The 15,678-nt window shown below is 39.4% G+C and overlaps 1 protein-coding gene across 1 annotated transcript in view; it reads right to left on the bottom strand.

The window, feature by feature from the left end:
- The window catches only part of LOC122068223 (endoribonuclease YBEY, chloroplastic-like), a 45,374-nt gene that overhangs the window by 12,104 nt on the left and 17,592 nt on the right, over positions 1-15,678 (bottom strand). The window lies entirely within an intron of this gene.

Raw genomic sequence — 15,678 nt, 5'->3', positions numbered from 1 at the left:
CTGGCAAGGATTAGATGCTGCCAATATTTGTTAGTGTTTAATGAGATAATGACTTATATCTAATATGACACTAGCCCTCTTTATTTATAACAATGGAGCGAATGTTCTAGAGAATTACAAGGACCATTAAACCCCTTAGGGTCCGTTTGGTAACTGACACTTTCCCTAAAAGTCATGAAACTCATTACTACAACACTCCCCCTCAAGTTGGTGCATAGATATCACATATACCCAACTTGCAAATAATAGGAAGAAACATCTTACTACTAAGACCTTAGTAGATACATCAACCAGTTGTTCATTATTAGGAACAAAAGGCACAATGATAAGGCTCATATTCAGCTTCTCTTTGATGAAGTGTTGATCGATCTCCACATGCTTGGTTCGTTCATGCTGGACAGGTTTATGAGCAATGCTAATGGCAGATTTGCTGTCACAAAAGAGCTTCATAGGAAGGGTAGCGGGAACAGCCAAATCAATGAGAAGACCATGAAGCCATATGTCATAGCACGGAACTCTGCTTCAGCACTTAAACGGGCAACCATAACCTGCTTCTTGCTTTACCATGTAACAAGGTTACCACCAACAAAGGTGCAATAACCAGTAATAGACCTATGGTCATTAGGGGAACCTGCCCAATCCGCATTTGTGAAGGCCTCCACCCCAAGACGATCATGAGGAGAAAAAAGGATGCCAAGTCCTAGGGCAGATTTTAAGTCCTAGAGAATATGCAACACAGGTTCCATGTGAGTCGAGTAAGGATCATACATGTACTGACTAACCAGGCTGGCGGCAAATGCTATGTCAGGGCATGTATGAGAGAACTAGATCAACTGCACCATTAATCTCTGATATCTCCCCTCATCCACCGGATCACCTTCCTTGCTACTCAGGTGACCATCAGCTTCAATAGGAGTGTCTGCCGGCTTACACCCCAACATGCCTATCTCAGAGAGAAGATCAAGCACATACTTTTACTGAGACAAGTAGATCCCACAAGAAGACCTGACAACCTCAATCCTAAGGAAGTAACGAAGCTATCCTAGATCTTTGATCTCAAATGCTCCACTCAAGTATCTCTTAAGGTGAGAGATTCCGCTAGATCATCACCAGTAACAATAATATCATCTATATAGACTATTAGGATAGCAATCTTCCCACCAGATCTCTTGGTGAACAGAGTGTGGTCGGCATTGCTTTGAAAATAACCTGTAGCGACCATAGCCTTATGGAAACGTCCGAACCAAGCACGAGGGGATTGCTTCAGCCCATACAGAGCACGCTTCAGCTTGCATACCTTCCCTTGGGATTTGGAGCAAGTGAACACAGAAGGAATGTCCATATATACTTCCTCCTTAAGTTCCCCATGAAGGAGACATTCTTCACATCTAACTGCTGAAGATCCCAATCTAAGTTGGTGGCACAAGCCAAGATAACACGAATTGTGTTCATCTTGGCAACTAGAGCAAAAGTCTCCTGGTAATCAATCCCATAAGTCTGTGTGAAGCCTTTGGCAACAAGTTTGGTCTTGTACCGATCCATTGTGCCATCATCAGCCTTCTGTTTTATTGTGAAGATCCACTTGCACCCAACTGTCTTCTTTTGTGAAGGAAGACACACCAGATCTCATGTGTCATTCTTTTTCAAAGCCTGCATCTCTTCAACCATCGCTGCCTGCCATTGTGAGCCTACACTCACTTCCTGCCAGGTATGAGGAATGGACACAAAGGAAAGAGAAGACACAAAACTATAGTAAGAAGGAGAGACTCATAAGAAATAGTTTTATCAATAGGATGTAAAGTACAAGACCTAATGCCTTTACGAACAGCAATAGGCAACTCAAGAGACTGATCAACAGAAGGAGAAGGAGAATTACCAGGGTCCAAGGGGACAAGATCATGCTCGAGAGGAGACGACTGGCATGGTAGGGTAGATGCTAGATGTGTAGCGGTCTGAGTCTGCTCTCTAGGACTATACACACGTATCTCCAGCCGAGGCGAAGTAGAAGTAGGTGTCACTCTCCCCCTGAAACGGGATACTAGCAAGGATAGTAATCTCAAGAGACGGCAAAGACGGCGTCACATGTTCCATAATGGAAGCAAACTACCCTTGAAGAGGTGTCGTAGTGTAGTATGACGTAGATTCGTGAAAGACAACATCCATAGTCACAAACCAATGCCTAGTAGGAGGATGAAAACACCGATAGCCTTTCTGAGTAGGAGTATACTCCAGAAAAATGCATCGGAGACCACGAGGATCAAACTTTCTATAAGGATGATGATCGCGAGCATAACAAACACTACCAAATATCTTACGAGGAACAGGAAAAGCAACGGAACCTTGGAGAAGATCCAGAGGGGAGCGGAAGGCATGGACCCGAGAAAGCATTCGGTTGATAAGAAAGGCAGCAGTGAGAATTGCATCGCTAATTAGAGGCTTGTTGGAGTGTTTATCCTTCAAAATATGCAAATGGAACCGAAACCACTGAGATAAAGTCGAAATTTCGGCGAGATACCGAAACGATACAGAAATTTCGACTCTATCTCAACGAAATTGTGTATTTATAAGCCTTGGAATGTATTGTTTCAGCGAGATACCAAAATTTCGGCCGAAATACCAAAATTTGGTACACATACCATTTCATACCTTATTAATTTTTGACAAAAAAAAAAACCGAAATTACGAAATTTTGAACTATGGTCTTAACCATGCGGTGAAACTGCTGAAAGCAACAGAAGGTCTCGCCCTTGGTTCACATCATATAAACCCAAGTAGTCCGACAATGACAATCAATAAAAGAGACAAACCACCGATAACCATTGACAGACACATAGCGGGATGGATCCCAAATATCAAAATGTATCAATGAAAAAGGAGTGGCACTTTTATTTCTAGAAAAAGAACAAGTGATTCAAGTTTGTTTGGCCAAAACACATGCCTCACAAAAAAACTGACTCAAATTATAATTTTTAAGGGAAGGAAAAACTCTAGCTAAAGTTTCCAAAGGGGGATGTCCCAACCGACGATGCCACTACAGTAACTCAGAGATGGGAGGTGACGTAGAAAATATCTGAAGAGCCTGACCAGAGACCAATGCCGAGTCATCATCAAGCAGATACAGACCACTACGTATCCTACCAGAGCCAATCGTTGCCCCTGTCACCACATCCTGAAAAACACAATGAGACGGGAAAAATGTGGCTTTGCAATTAAGACTAGAAGTAAGACTACTAATGGACAAAAGGTTAGTGGGAAAAGAAGGAACATGCAATACAGTAGAAGGGGACAAAGAGAGGGTACAGCTAACAGAGCCCTACCCTAAACTAGTGGAATAAGTCTCATTAACCAATTTGACCTCACCATTACCAGGACGAGTAATGTACTATGAAAAAAGAGACAAGCGGCCTGTCATATGATCAGAAGCCCCAAAGTCCATAATCCAAGGGGTAGAAGGGACAGACATAGTATGGCCACAAAAGGAGATACCTGGCCCAGAAGGGGTGGAATGAGCAAAGCTCGCAGTGGCAGGTGTAGGAGAGTCTAGACGTGTCAAGAGGCGCCGGAGGGCAGTAAACTCGTCAGATGATAGCGAGGCTACTGAGGAGCTAAGAGCAGAGTCAAGAGTCAGGCCTCTTAGTATGGTTGGCCTTCGCAGAAGTACCAACACGACCCTTCCCTCTCCCTTTTCCAGATATATCAGCAGGACGGCCATGAAGCTTTCAACAATGTTCCTTGGTGTGAAGCTCCTTCCGACAGTAATCGCACTTCACTGGAATCCTAGTAGAGGACCCACCAGACTATAAGGCTGCACTACGGGACTGAGTGCCAGAAACAAGTGCAGATCTCTCAGTAGGAGTGGCAGGTTGCTATGGAAGCATGGTGGTACATCGATTATCCTCAAGTTAAGGTAGGAAAGGGGTCACGACTCAAAACCTGGGACCGCAACTGATCAAACTCCACATTTAGACCTGCCAGAAAGTCATAGACCCTGATCTTGTCCTCTCGCTTCTGAAACTTGGTGACAACTTCAGCGGTGGAAGGAGTATACTCATAGAAATCCAACTCAGTCCATAGTGACTGCAACTCATAGTAGTACTATGACAGAGTGAGCCATCTCTGCCTCAGATCACGAACCTTCTAGAGAAGCTCAAAGACTTGAGCATCATTCCCTGCCTGGGAATAGATATCCTAGACAAACTTTCAGAGCTTCACAGCAGAGTCAAGGAGGAGATAGCCACGCGAAAGCTGTGCCAACATGGAGTTGACAAGGAAGGCCATAACCAGAGAGTTGGCACACTCCCACTTGTCAATCTCAGTACCGGTAGTTAGATGCTTCGTGGTTCTAGTGAGGTACCCATAATACCCACGGGACTTGATGGAGATGCAAACCGAGTGTGACCATATAAGGTAGTTTGTGCCATCAAGCTTAATAGCACAAGGAGGAAAAGTAGGAAGAGCCGTGGTGACTCCGCCACTAGAAGCAGATGAACTGGTAGACATGGTTGCTACTCAAGGGGGTTGTGCAAATAGAAGAGACACTAGCCAGAGATAGAGAAAGCACCAAAATAACCAGAAAAAGCTAAAAACCCCAAAACTCGATAAATGGTAAAACCCTGAGAAAACGATTTTGGGGATACCTCTAGAACAGACCTCAAACGAAAAAGTGATCGGTACATACCACCACAAGGATAAGAGGCACCAATCGCAACAAACATCAAGGCGGTCAGAGTATCGAGTGGGGAAAAAGCATCCTAACAATGAAAAAAAGTTCTCAAGGAGAAAACCCTAAAAAAGAGATAAAAAAAGGTTTTGGGTCTCTCAGATCATTGTAGAAGAGAGTCTGAGAGCCCAAAAGAAGGATGGGTGGAGGCTAAAAACCCTCTTAGTGGTTTAAGAAGCTCCCACCACGAGAGAGAAGCAGATGAAGAGAGATGGAAGGAAGTGCAGATGGAGGCACTAGGAGAGAGAGAAATAAGAAAGAGGCAAAGAGATGGAGAAAAGGGAGAGCCCTTAGGGTTTCGAATCCTATGCCTCTGATACCATGTTAAATGGGATAATGACTTGTGTCTAATATGACACTAGCTTTCTTTATTTATAACAATGGAGAGAACGTTCTAGAGAATGACAAAGACCATTAAACCTCTTAGGGTCCGTTTGGTAACTAACACTTTCCCTAAAACCCACTATTACAACAGTTAGGATATTATATCTTAGTTTCCATTTTAGTACTTTCTATTTTCTAGTATGTCTATTAAGTATTGAGTCAATAGCTAGATAGGTAGGACTTTCTATTTTCCAACAGATTTCTAATTTGAAGTTAATTTTCCTTTTCAGTTTAATTAGCAGCCAAGCAATCTCCCCATGCCATTAAGAATTGCTATTTTTTGTAATTGACGATAGTTGATTATAAATAAAGAAGAGGGGATCTAATGTAAGACTAGATCACAAAGGACCTAATCCCAAGCAGGATCTAAAAATCTAGCTGAATAGGGAGAAATTCGAGAACTCACAAACCGTAGCTCAGATAGAGCTAAAACTTGGAGTAGATGGTCCTATATAGGTCAACAAATCCTCAAAAGATGAGACAATTCCGATGGTTGAATTGAGAGATAGGCTGTCTACATGAATTAGGAAACTTTATGGAGTTCTGCAGAACAGCAACCATAGGCCTTCAAACTAGTCTTTTGATGGTGCTTCTAAACTTCAACAAACTGACTTTGGTCACTCAAACACTCTCTCACAGCAAACAAATTAAAGGAAAAGAAAGAAAATAGAGAGAGGGTGGAGAAGGGTGGAGAAGAATTAGTAAATGGGCATCTCACCCCTCAGGTTTTGGGTATCTCATCCCTAAAGGTAACAGCTATCTCAGCCATGAGTAAACACTCAATTTTCATAAACTTCAATCTCCATTCACCTCTCAATTGATTACAGCAGCTCTTTATAAAGGAGCAAGTTCAGCTTACAATTAGAAAGTAATTAAAAGAGGAAATTCACATAAGAATGGAAACTAACATAGACTTTCCTAACCACGAACTACTTGTTAACCAGGTAAACATAAAAATAGAAACTCCTATTAATCTAATATCTCCTAACAAATAATATTAACTTGCTAACCAAGAAACACTAAACAAGGAAGCAAATCCTGCTGACATTGATTGGCAGATCTTCAACAATCTTGGACTTCTTCCTTCCAAATCAGACGGGACAGTTGGCATACTTCTAGAAGATCCTTTTGAAGACCAAAACTTGCTGAGAAAAATACTGAAATGCTGTTCACATGAACAGTAACACCAGTTATGAAAGCTGCTCTACAGGCTGGATCAATGGCTGCTTGGGCTCTTCTAAAAGACCAATTAAGGAAGTAAAATATGCACTATTCAAGGGGCATCTATGCTGGTTCGATGGCTGCATGTATGGACCAGCATAGGATCAAAAGGTGTAGACAGCAAGGCTGGCTCGATGGGACTAAACCGGGTCCAGACCTTGGGACACAACTGAACCATGGTTTGGTCAGTTTGAATCCTCCTTTTGACAGCCCTATCTACATCCAGATCCTATCTATTTGAATGATGGAAAATATATAAATAAAATAAAAATAGGTTTTACAACCATAGCTCTGAGATGTAGTACATAGATGTGAGAGACCTAGGCAGTGAGAGGCTGACCAAGACCATAGGTGAGACGCCTCGGTCATATTCTACCCTCCCCCCCTCCCCTCTTATTAATAATTCTTCTCCATTGAGTTTTGTTTCTATTTTCATTGCCTGCAACAAACCCACAACAGTGAAGTAACCGAGGGCCTGTTTACTCCTCCATTGTTGCTTCTGAACATCAGTAGACTGTGCTGCTGTTGATCCTTCAAGCTCTGATGGAAAATTGAAGAATACAGCCTGCGGCTCTTCCAGCTGATGTCCTACTGGTGGAACTTCTAGACCAGGAAAGTTCTGCTCCAACCTCCAGATTCAGCTCATCTTTTGGCAGAGTGACACCCTTCCAAGGGCCTTCCTTCAATGGTGATCTGGAACTGATCCAATGGCTGGTTTGGTTATAACTTATAACAACTAGTTGCTAGTTTTGGATGCATAGTTTCTAATTCTGGAATTCTGTCATATCTCAGGATCCCACCATTAGTTTGGCCTGAGTTTTTGAAGTGTTAATCAGTCCTAAGCTCCCTTCCCTCGACTCGGAGATCAGTGCCATCTGAGACGCCTACTTGCTAAATCTGAATCAGTTGCTATTTCTGGGTTTTATTCATTACCTGTTCTGCTGATAGCATAATCTGTAATACTGTTCAGTTTCTCGGTGACAAAATATCATCTGATAAGTGTGTTCCTAGCACTGACATGTCTTTGGTGTCAAGAATGCTATCGGTAATTATTTGGGGTGATTTTTATTATCTTGCTTCTGGAACCAAGTGATAAGCCACCATTTTGTCAGTATAATCTAGTACTGTAATTGAAAAATCAAAACGGTACCAATGATCTTTTCACAGAAAATAAAATCCAGATTTAAGAGAAATCAAATTAAACAAAATCACACGGTCAAACAAGGCTGAAACTGAGATCGAGCTCAGTTAATGAGAAGGGGAACAAGTACTGGAAATCTGAGACTGGTGAGGTCAAATCAGTAGATAAGAACTAATTCTAGTAGTAATAAGATAGGGGGTATAATGGTAATTTCACCCAGCAGAATATGAACCAGAACCAAGGCTCAACATATCGGGTTTCGACCCTGATCGAGACCGAAAAATTTTGGAAATTTCAAGGAAACTAGGGAAATTTGCCTGCAATGGTGGAAATTTCCACCCCCAAACTGGATTTTTTTTTTTGCTGATTTTTTGTGTACATATTTTAACATTTCTAACCTACTCAAAGAATTAGTTTCATGAAAAAAAAAAAACTGAAGTGATACTTGTGGTGTTGACCCAAGTTTACTAGTGTATGTTGACTGAAGCTGTACTATTACAACATATATAAGTCACTAACTAAAATGGAAAATACATGATTAAAACATACAAAACATAATGTAGAGGATGCAAAACAAATGATAAAAACTGAAATAATTCTACTATATTTATAAGTACATTGTACAAATGATATACTTTGTTGCGTAAGATTCAAGTGTAGAATGAAAGATTGATGGATTTCTTGCTTCATTTCCTATGTTTCCCACCTCTTACAATCAAATTTGGGGGGGGGTCTTTTTTTGCAAAATGGGCTTGCTTCCCACGAAACAAGTGATGCTTATAAGGAGCTGGTTAGACCAAAATGGTTGAACCCATCAAAATGGGTATTGTATAAGTACCAATGCATTTCTTCTAAGTCTCCCTCAAAACGGTCGAAATGGTTGAAAATGTTGAACCATGATCAGATCTGAGAAATTATTCAGTCATTCAATTCTGACCAGGAAATAGTAATCTCAACAGAAATAGATTACTAACATCTCTCAGCAATAAGGTTAGGTTTTGACAAAGGGCACAACTTTTCATCGCATAGCAAGAACTCCAGGAGACCTAATCTGGCCGCCACTTGGAGCAACCTGGCCTCATGCTGGGCTGCACCCCCCCCCCCTTCTCTCATCCTTCTTCTTCCCTCTCCTTCTCATCCTTCTCTCTTTTTTATTTTCTTCTTCTTCGTCTTCACACGTTCGGGAGGTCATGATCCACCCCTTGTGTTTTTAAATGGATTGAGGCCATAGCTTGTAAATCCAATGACCACAAAGTGGTGGTCAAGTTCCTTAAAGTGCATATCTTTTCCCGCTTCGGTACACCGCTTGCTTTGATTAGTGATAGGGGTAAACATTTTTTCAATAAACCCTTCGAAGCCCTCATGAAGAAATATGGTATTATCCATAATTGGCCACCCCTTATCACCCTCAAACTAGTGGCCAAGTGGATATGTCTAATAGGCAAATCAAACAGATCTTGGAGAAAACCGTCAATCCCAACCTCAAGGATTGGTCTAACCGGTTGGTAAATGCCTTGTGGCCTCATCGGACTGCATAAAAGACCGATCTTGGTCAATCTCCTTACCGTCTAGTGTATGGGAAAGCGTGTCATTTACCAATTGAGTTAGAACACAGAGCATTTTGGGCCATCCAGAAATTGAATTTTGATCTGTCTGATGCTGGTACACATCGCAGACTCCAACTCTCTGAATTAGAGGAAATTAGACATGATGCCTACGACAATGCTCGGATTTACAAGGCAAAGACAAAAGCTTTCTTTGACAAACGGATTCTTCGGAAATCATTTCAAGTAGGCGATTAGGTCTTGCTTTATAATTCAAGATTGCATCTATTCCCTGGTAAGTTGAGATCCCGTTGGAATGGTCCTTACATTGTACATAATGTTTTCTCACATGGTGCTGTAGAGATTTTGAATCCAAGAAATGGTGAGACTTTCAAGGTCAATGGTCAATGGTCAACGCCTTAAGCCATTCATTGAATTGCCTTCTACAAATATAGAAGAGGTCTTGGAGCTCCATGAGCCTCTTTATTCTGATGTTTGATCACATCTGGTGAGTCCTTGTTCCTTTGTCCTTGTTTTTATGTTCTTTCATGCATTGCAGACACTGCACACTTCAAGTATAGGGGGAGAGAGTTTCTTGAGCTGAACTGTGTTGGAATCTTGACTTAAGCTTAGGTGAGTTTATAGACATCTTGGAATTTTTGGAATGTTTTGAATTTCTTTTTATTTTCGATTGAGAGAAATGAATTTGGTAACCCATGCTCTGAAGTAATAAAGTTCTTGTTTCAAGGAAAGGAATTTGAACACATCCTAAGGTAGGGTGAAATTCGAATGTGAAAATTTGTGAAAAAAGATATAGAATTGTGATCTTGAGTATGAGTTAAGACCGAAACTGGGTATTTTTGCATGCAAAGTTAAGTGAAAATTAACATAGAAAATTTCATTGGTTGTACACAACAGGCTACTACGCCTCAAGAAACGGATGTACTTTGATTGGAACTCCTTTAAAAAAGAAAAAAAAAATTTGATTGAACTCTTGCATCAATTTCTATTCATAGATATATGCATAAAAAATGAAATTACTGAAGCTAAATAGTAATTTGGGTGTCTGGTGCAAGCCCTGCATGTCATTCAAGCCAACTGTAGTAGAGGTATAAATGAGTTCAATACTTAGTTTTTTTTTTTTTTTTTTTTTTTTTTTTTTTAAAAGGGCCATCCATTTGCCTATTTTCTTATCTGCCTCCACGCTAAAGTCTTTTGTACCCTAGAATGATACTCTTGGTTTGATGAAAATTTGAAGTTTTAAGGAACCCTATAATTGGGAGGTGTGATAGTTCCATGAATTGGAACGAGATAATAAAATTCAAGTATGGGAGCCCTTAGGAATCTCAATATTAAAGTTTTTATAGTTACTTTTTTTCTTCCAATTTTGAGTAGAGATAGATTTTGCTTATGCTCTAGTCAGGATCACAACTATTCAAGAGAAGTAAGGTTTTTAATTTTGTGTATTTATTCACTGCAAACACTCACGAGACACAACTCATCCCCTAGGGTACCCTAGGGGTTTAAAGGCTTGTTGCATAGGCTAAGTGCAAACGTGATTTCTACGAAAGTGAGTTAGGTTTTTCTTTCTTTCTTGTTTCTTTTTGCTCGAGGACAAGCAAAGTTCAAGTATGGGGGTATTTGTTGAGCATTTTTTATATGCAAATTATTCTAATTATTTACATCATTTAACTCCCAGAACAGGGCTACTTTAGGTATTTTCTCTTGTTTTTAGAATCCAGGCCAAAAGTGGACCAAGTGGAGTACAAGTGTCAAATTCGGCCCAAGGAACCAAACTCTAGCCTACCTGGCCGAGCCTAGAAGATTCCCTCCTGGCAAAATCTGCAGAATAAATTCCAAGGATTTCCTATGTGGTGGACGATTTCTACAAAGAAGATTTAGGCTGAGTTAACCTTCTATTTTGGTTTTTAACCATATATTGGGATGAATTTTAGTAGTTTCATATTCATGATCTTCTATATTGGACAATATTCTAGAAGATCCTATTCTATCTTCTATTTTGGGATTAAGGGAAATATTGTAAAGGGAATTGAGATTGTCAAATTTTGGGTAGTTTCTATTATAGGTTTTGATTTTTATTTTCTTTCTATTTCTTTCTTCTCATTCTTTAGGTAGCTGAACTCTATAAAGAGATAAGCTCTCCTCTCTTTGAAAACCAAGCTCCCTCTCCCCTTTTTCTTCTTTCACTTCATTAGTTTAGCTTTGAATAATTTATATTTACAAGTTGTAATTCTTTTTTTTTAAGTTGTAACTTTTCTCTGAGTTAATAGGAAGATTTAGCAATTTTCATTTTTATTCAAATTGTAAGCTCCATACAAGTTATTGGAAGCAAGGAAGATTTAAAGATTTTATTATAAATTAGATTTTTCTTCTCAAGCCTTTGTGTTTCTCCATTCAGGGAAGTTATTTATTTCTTTTATTTTAAATTTAATTTCCATTGCTATGTCTTTTATTTTTAATTCAAGTAGCATGATCACCACCACTCTCATTTCTAGCTAAACCCATTCTTTTGGGATTTGGGTGAAGCCATGGGAGGTTGGTATGAATAAATAACGGGCATGTTTTATTTTAACGGACATGAACCTGATTAGACTTTCTACGGTTGATCGCCGCATTGTGTATGTCATCCAATAGGACCATATACATGATAGCCTCCATAGCCATAGTGACAGTAATTAGGATTTATGATGTTTAGCTTAATATTGCATATGGAATGATGCTACTCATAGGGTATGTTAGCCATTGCCTCATCTCCCGTAGACCTAAATCAACTATGTGTATTATGTTCCCATGCCTATTGTCAATTCAACTTATTCCCATAATGAATCCCAATCCTGAGAGAACCTTCCCCATTAATTTTATTATATTATTCTCCATTGGTTAGTTAAATTTAATTGCACTAATTTAATTTGATACTTTAATTGTTAGAATTATCTTGCACACTTAGTTAAATTAGTATAGTCAACTCTCTTGATATTTACACTGCCCAATTTGGAAGTGTGTTCATTAAGCACTCGACTTCCCTGAGTTCGACATTTAGCTACAACTGACACTGTGCGCTTACGGTTAATATAATTAGTGTGGCTTACATTAGGCTCCATGACACTGTACATTTGGAACTTGTTGGGCCCAAATGTAAGCCACATTAATTATACTAATTGCAAGCGAACAATGTCAGTTGTAGCTACGGGTCGAACTCAGGGAGGTTGAGTGCTTAATTAACACACTTCCAAATTAGGTAGAATATCAAGAGAGTTGACTATACTAATTTAACTAAATGTGCAAGATAATTCTAACAATTAAAATATCAAATTAAATTAGTGCAACTAAATTTAACTAACCAATAGAGAATAATGGAATAAAATTAATGGGGAAGGTTCTTTCAGGATTGGGATTCATCATGGGATAAGTTGAATTAACAATAGGCATGGGGATATATTACACATAGTATGATCTAAGTCTATGGGAGATGCGGCAATGGCTAACATACCCCATGAGTAGCATCATTCTATACGCAATATTAAGCTAAACATCATAAATCCTAATTCGTGTCACTATGGTTATGGCGGCTATCATGTATATGGTCCTATTAGATGACATACACAATGCGGCGATCAACCGTAGTAAGTCTAACCATGTTCATGTCCATTAAAATAAAGCATGTCCATTATTCATTCATACCAACCATATGTGGCTTCACCCAAATCCCAAAAGAATGGGTTTAGCTAGCCATTGGTGGTGATCATACTACTTGAATTAAAAATAAAAGACATAGCAATGAAAATAAAATTTAAAATAAAAGAAATAAATAACTTCTTGAATGGAGAAACGCAGAGGCTTGAGAAGAAAAATCCAACTTATAAAAAAATCTTTAAATCTTCCTTGCTTCCAATAACTTGTATGGAGCTTACAATTTGAATAAAAATGAAAATTGCCAAATCTTCCTATTAATTCATAGTAAAATTACAACTTACAAAAAAGAATTACTACTTGTAAACATAAATTATTAAAAGCTAAATTAATGAAGTGAAAGAAGAAGAGGAGAGAGGGAGCTTAGTGTTTTCAAAGAGAGGAGAGCTTCTCTATTTATAGAGTTCAGCTACCTAAAAATGAGAAGAAAGAAATAGAAAGCAAATAAAAATCAAAACCTATAATAGAAACAACCCAAAATTTGATAATCCCAATTCCCTTTACAATATTTCCCTTAATCCTAAAATAGAATATAGAATAGGATCTTCTAGAATATTGTCCAATATAGAAGATCATGAATATGAAACTACTAAAAATTCATCCCAACATGTGGTTAAAAACCAAAATAAAATGTTGACTCAGCCTAAATCTTCCTTGTAGAAATCGTCCACCTCATAGGAAACCCTTGGAATTTATTCTGTAGATTTTGCCAAGAGGGAAAACACCAGGCTCAGCCAGGCTGGCTAGAGTTTGGTTCCTTGGCCAAATTTGACATTTGTACTCCACTTGGTCCACTTTTGGCCTGAATTATGAAAATAAGAGAAAATACCTAAAGTAGCCCTATTCTGAGAATTAAATTATGTAAATAATTTGACTCGTAGCTCTGAGCTGGTCCTTGAAGGTCTTGCTAGGATCTCCTAATCCTCCCAGATTGACTCGTTGGCTCCTCCCTCCCCCGACGTTCTCTGGGCCTACAACTGCACATACTCCAACTGCTGCTTTGATTGGGTTTGGCTTTGTCGCCAACTAAAGACACTCTCAGATCGATATGTTGGCTCCTTCTCCCTCCATTGATGCTCTTTGGGCCTGTTGCTACTCATCCTTGAGTCGTTGAATAGTTCGGGTGTGCCTTTGTGCTGCTGGCTAAGCCATAAGCCATGCTCTCTTCTTGATCCTTGGCAGTTTTAAGTCCTCCCAAATCGAATCGTTTGCTCCATGGTGCTTTCTTGGCAAGCTACTTGCAAGGCTTGCAACCCGTAAGGCTGCCAGCCATGCTCTGCCGACAGCCGCTTCGCTAATGCCCTCTGCAAGGCTGGTGTCCCGTCTTCGCAGCTGTCTCTTCTGCTAGGCCAGCTTCTCGCTTAGCTGCAGCCCTCCGCAAGGCTCCGTGCCCCACTCTGTGGCTGCTTTTTTTTGTCGGAGCTTCAATTTGTGTCTCAACGGCTAGAAGTTGAAGTGATGAGATACGATGGGTAGGATTTGGTGGAACCCTACCTGAAATTTCCTTGTTTGCCCCTCTTCCTTACTTTGGGCTTCTTGGATCTTGTTCAGTCCATGTGGGCTTTAGAATTTTAAGTTGTTTGGGCTTCTTCGCTCTTTTTATTCTAAGCCCATGTGGGCTTTGTATTGTAGATGTCTTTTAGTTCTCAAGCCCTCCGGGCCTTGAATGTTGTCTTTTCTGGACTTTGGTTACCCTTATTGGGTTTGTAATCTCCCTTAGGGGGATATATTCTCCCTCCCCAGTCTTTTAATGCATTTATTAATGCACCCACAAAAAAAAAGACCAGTTAAACCAGAAATCGATTTAACAGCAGTTCAATTTATGACAAAAGGGCAAAATAGGAAATCTAAAGTAACTCCAAATCAGATAGTCAAAATTAGGTCAAACTCAAATTGAGTTCACCATTAGGCTTCCTGAACATATGGTCAAAAATCTTGAGAGAATTTAATCGCTAGATTGCTTAACCTCAAAAAACATGTAGCACATGATCTTCTAGAAGCAAAGGTTCTAGTTGTAGAAATTTCCAAATTAGAACTTACTTGTCAATGCCAATCAGAACTAGAAAAATTAGAAATCCGGTAGTATATCAGCAGGTTCAGAACAAAAACAGTAGAAAATAACACCTGGCCTTCACACAACTAGGTGTCAATTGGATCAAACACAAAGGGTTCTTGATCAAACACGAGGTCTTCAAGCATGAGGAAGCAAGCAAAAGCTGCATTGTTGGCCTCCCTTACAAACTTATATAGAGGCTCAAAAACAGATTTAGACACTAAAAGGAAAGGGCTAACCCGACCCTTAACCAATTAGGACACTTAGATTGACTAGAAAACTAAAATAAGAAAGGAAACTAACCCAAAACATAGTCAAACTTCAAGTCCTAACATGCCAATGACTTAAGTTTGTTGTGGACTTAAGTAATTAAAGATAAATTAAACAACATAGAACCAGTTCAATTGAACAAACTCAAAACAACTTAAAAATAAACCAAGTATAAGAAACTAAGCCTAATAAAAGCAATACTGTATGTAGCCTTAATACCGACAGTTTAGGCCCATTAAAGATGGCTATTACATGAAAACCCCATGGACCAAAGACCCAAGTTGAAAACAACCCAGATATATGATCCTACTGTAGGTTAGGACATCATTAACCCTCGACTTATTTCTAGGCAAACAAGCCCCTTTTGGTGATGTATCTGCATCACAGTACCTGTGATCCTAGATTAGGACAACACTGACCTTGCCCTACATTAATCAGTTTCCTGCATCAATTTCTAGAATTCTGATACTGTTCTACTTCTTCAATTCTGAGCTTTTCTGTTTCTGATTTCTGGTTAACATTTAAGACTTCAGTTTACTATGAATCCTTACATTATGCCATTACTTGATTCTGTTCTAGAACCATAAAGATCTGCCATCAAAATTTGTTGTTCTGGATTCTAATCTAGAATCCT

The sequence above is a fragment of the Macadamia integrifolia genome, unplaced genomic scaffold (assembly GCF_013358625.1).
Source record: "Macadamia integrifolia cultivar HAES 741 unplaced genomic scaffold, SCU_Mint_v3 scaffold359, whole genome shotgun sequence".
Lineage (NCBI taxonomy): Eukaryota > Viridiplantae > Streptophyta > Magnoliopsida > Proteales > Proteaceae > Macadamia > Macadamia integrifolia.
Note: the sequence above shows the minus strand (reverse complement) of the source record. Positions and strands in the feature narration are given on the sequence as shown.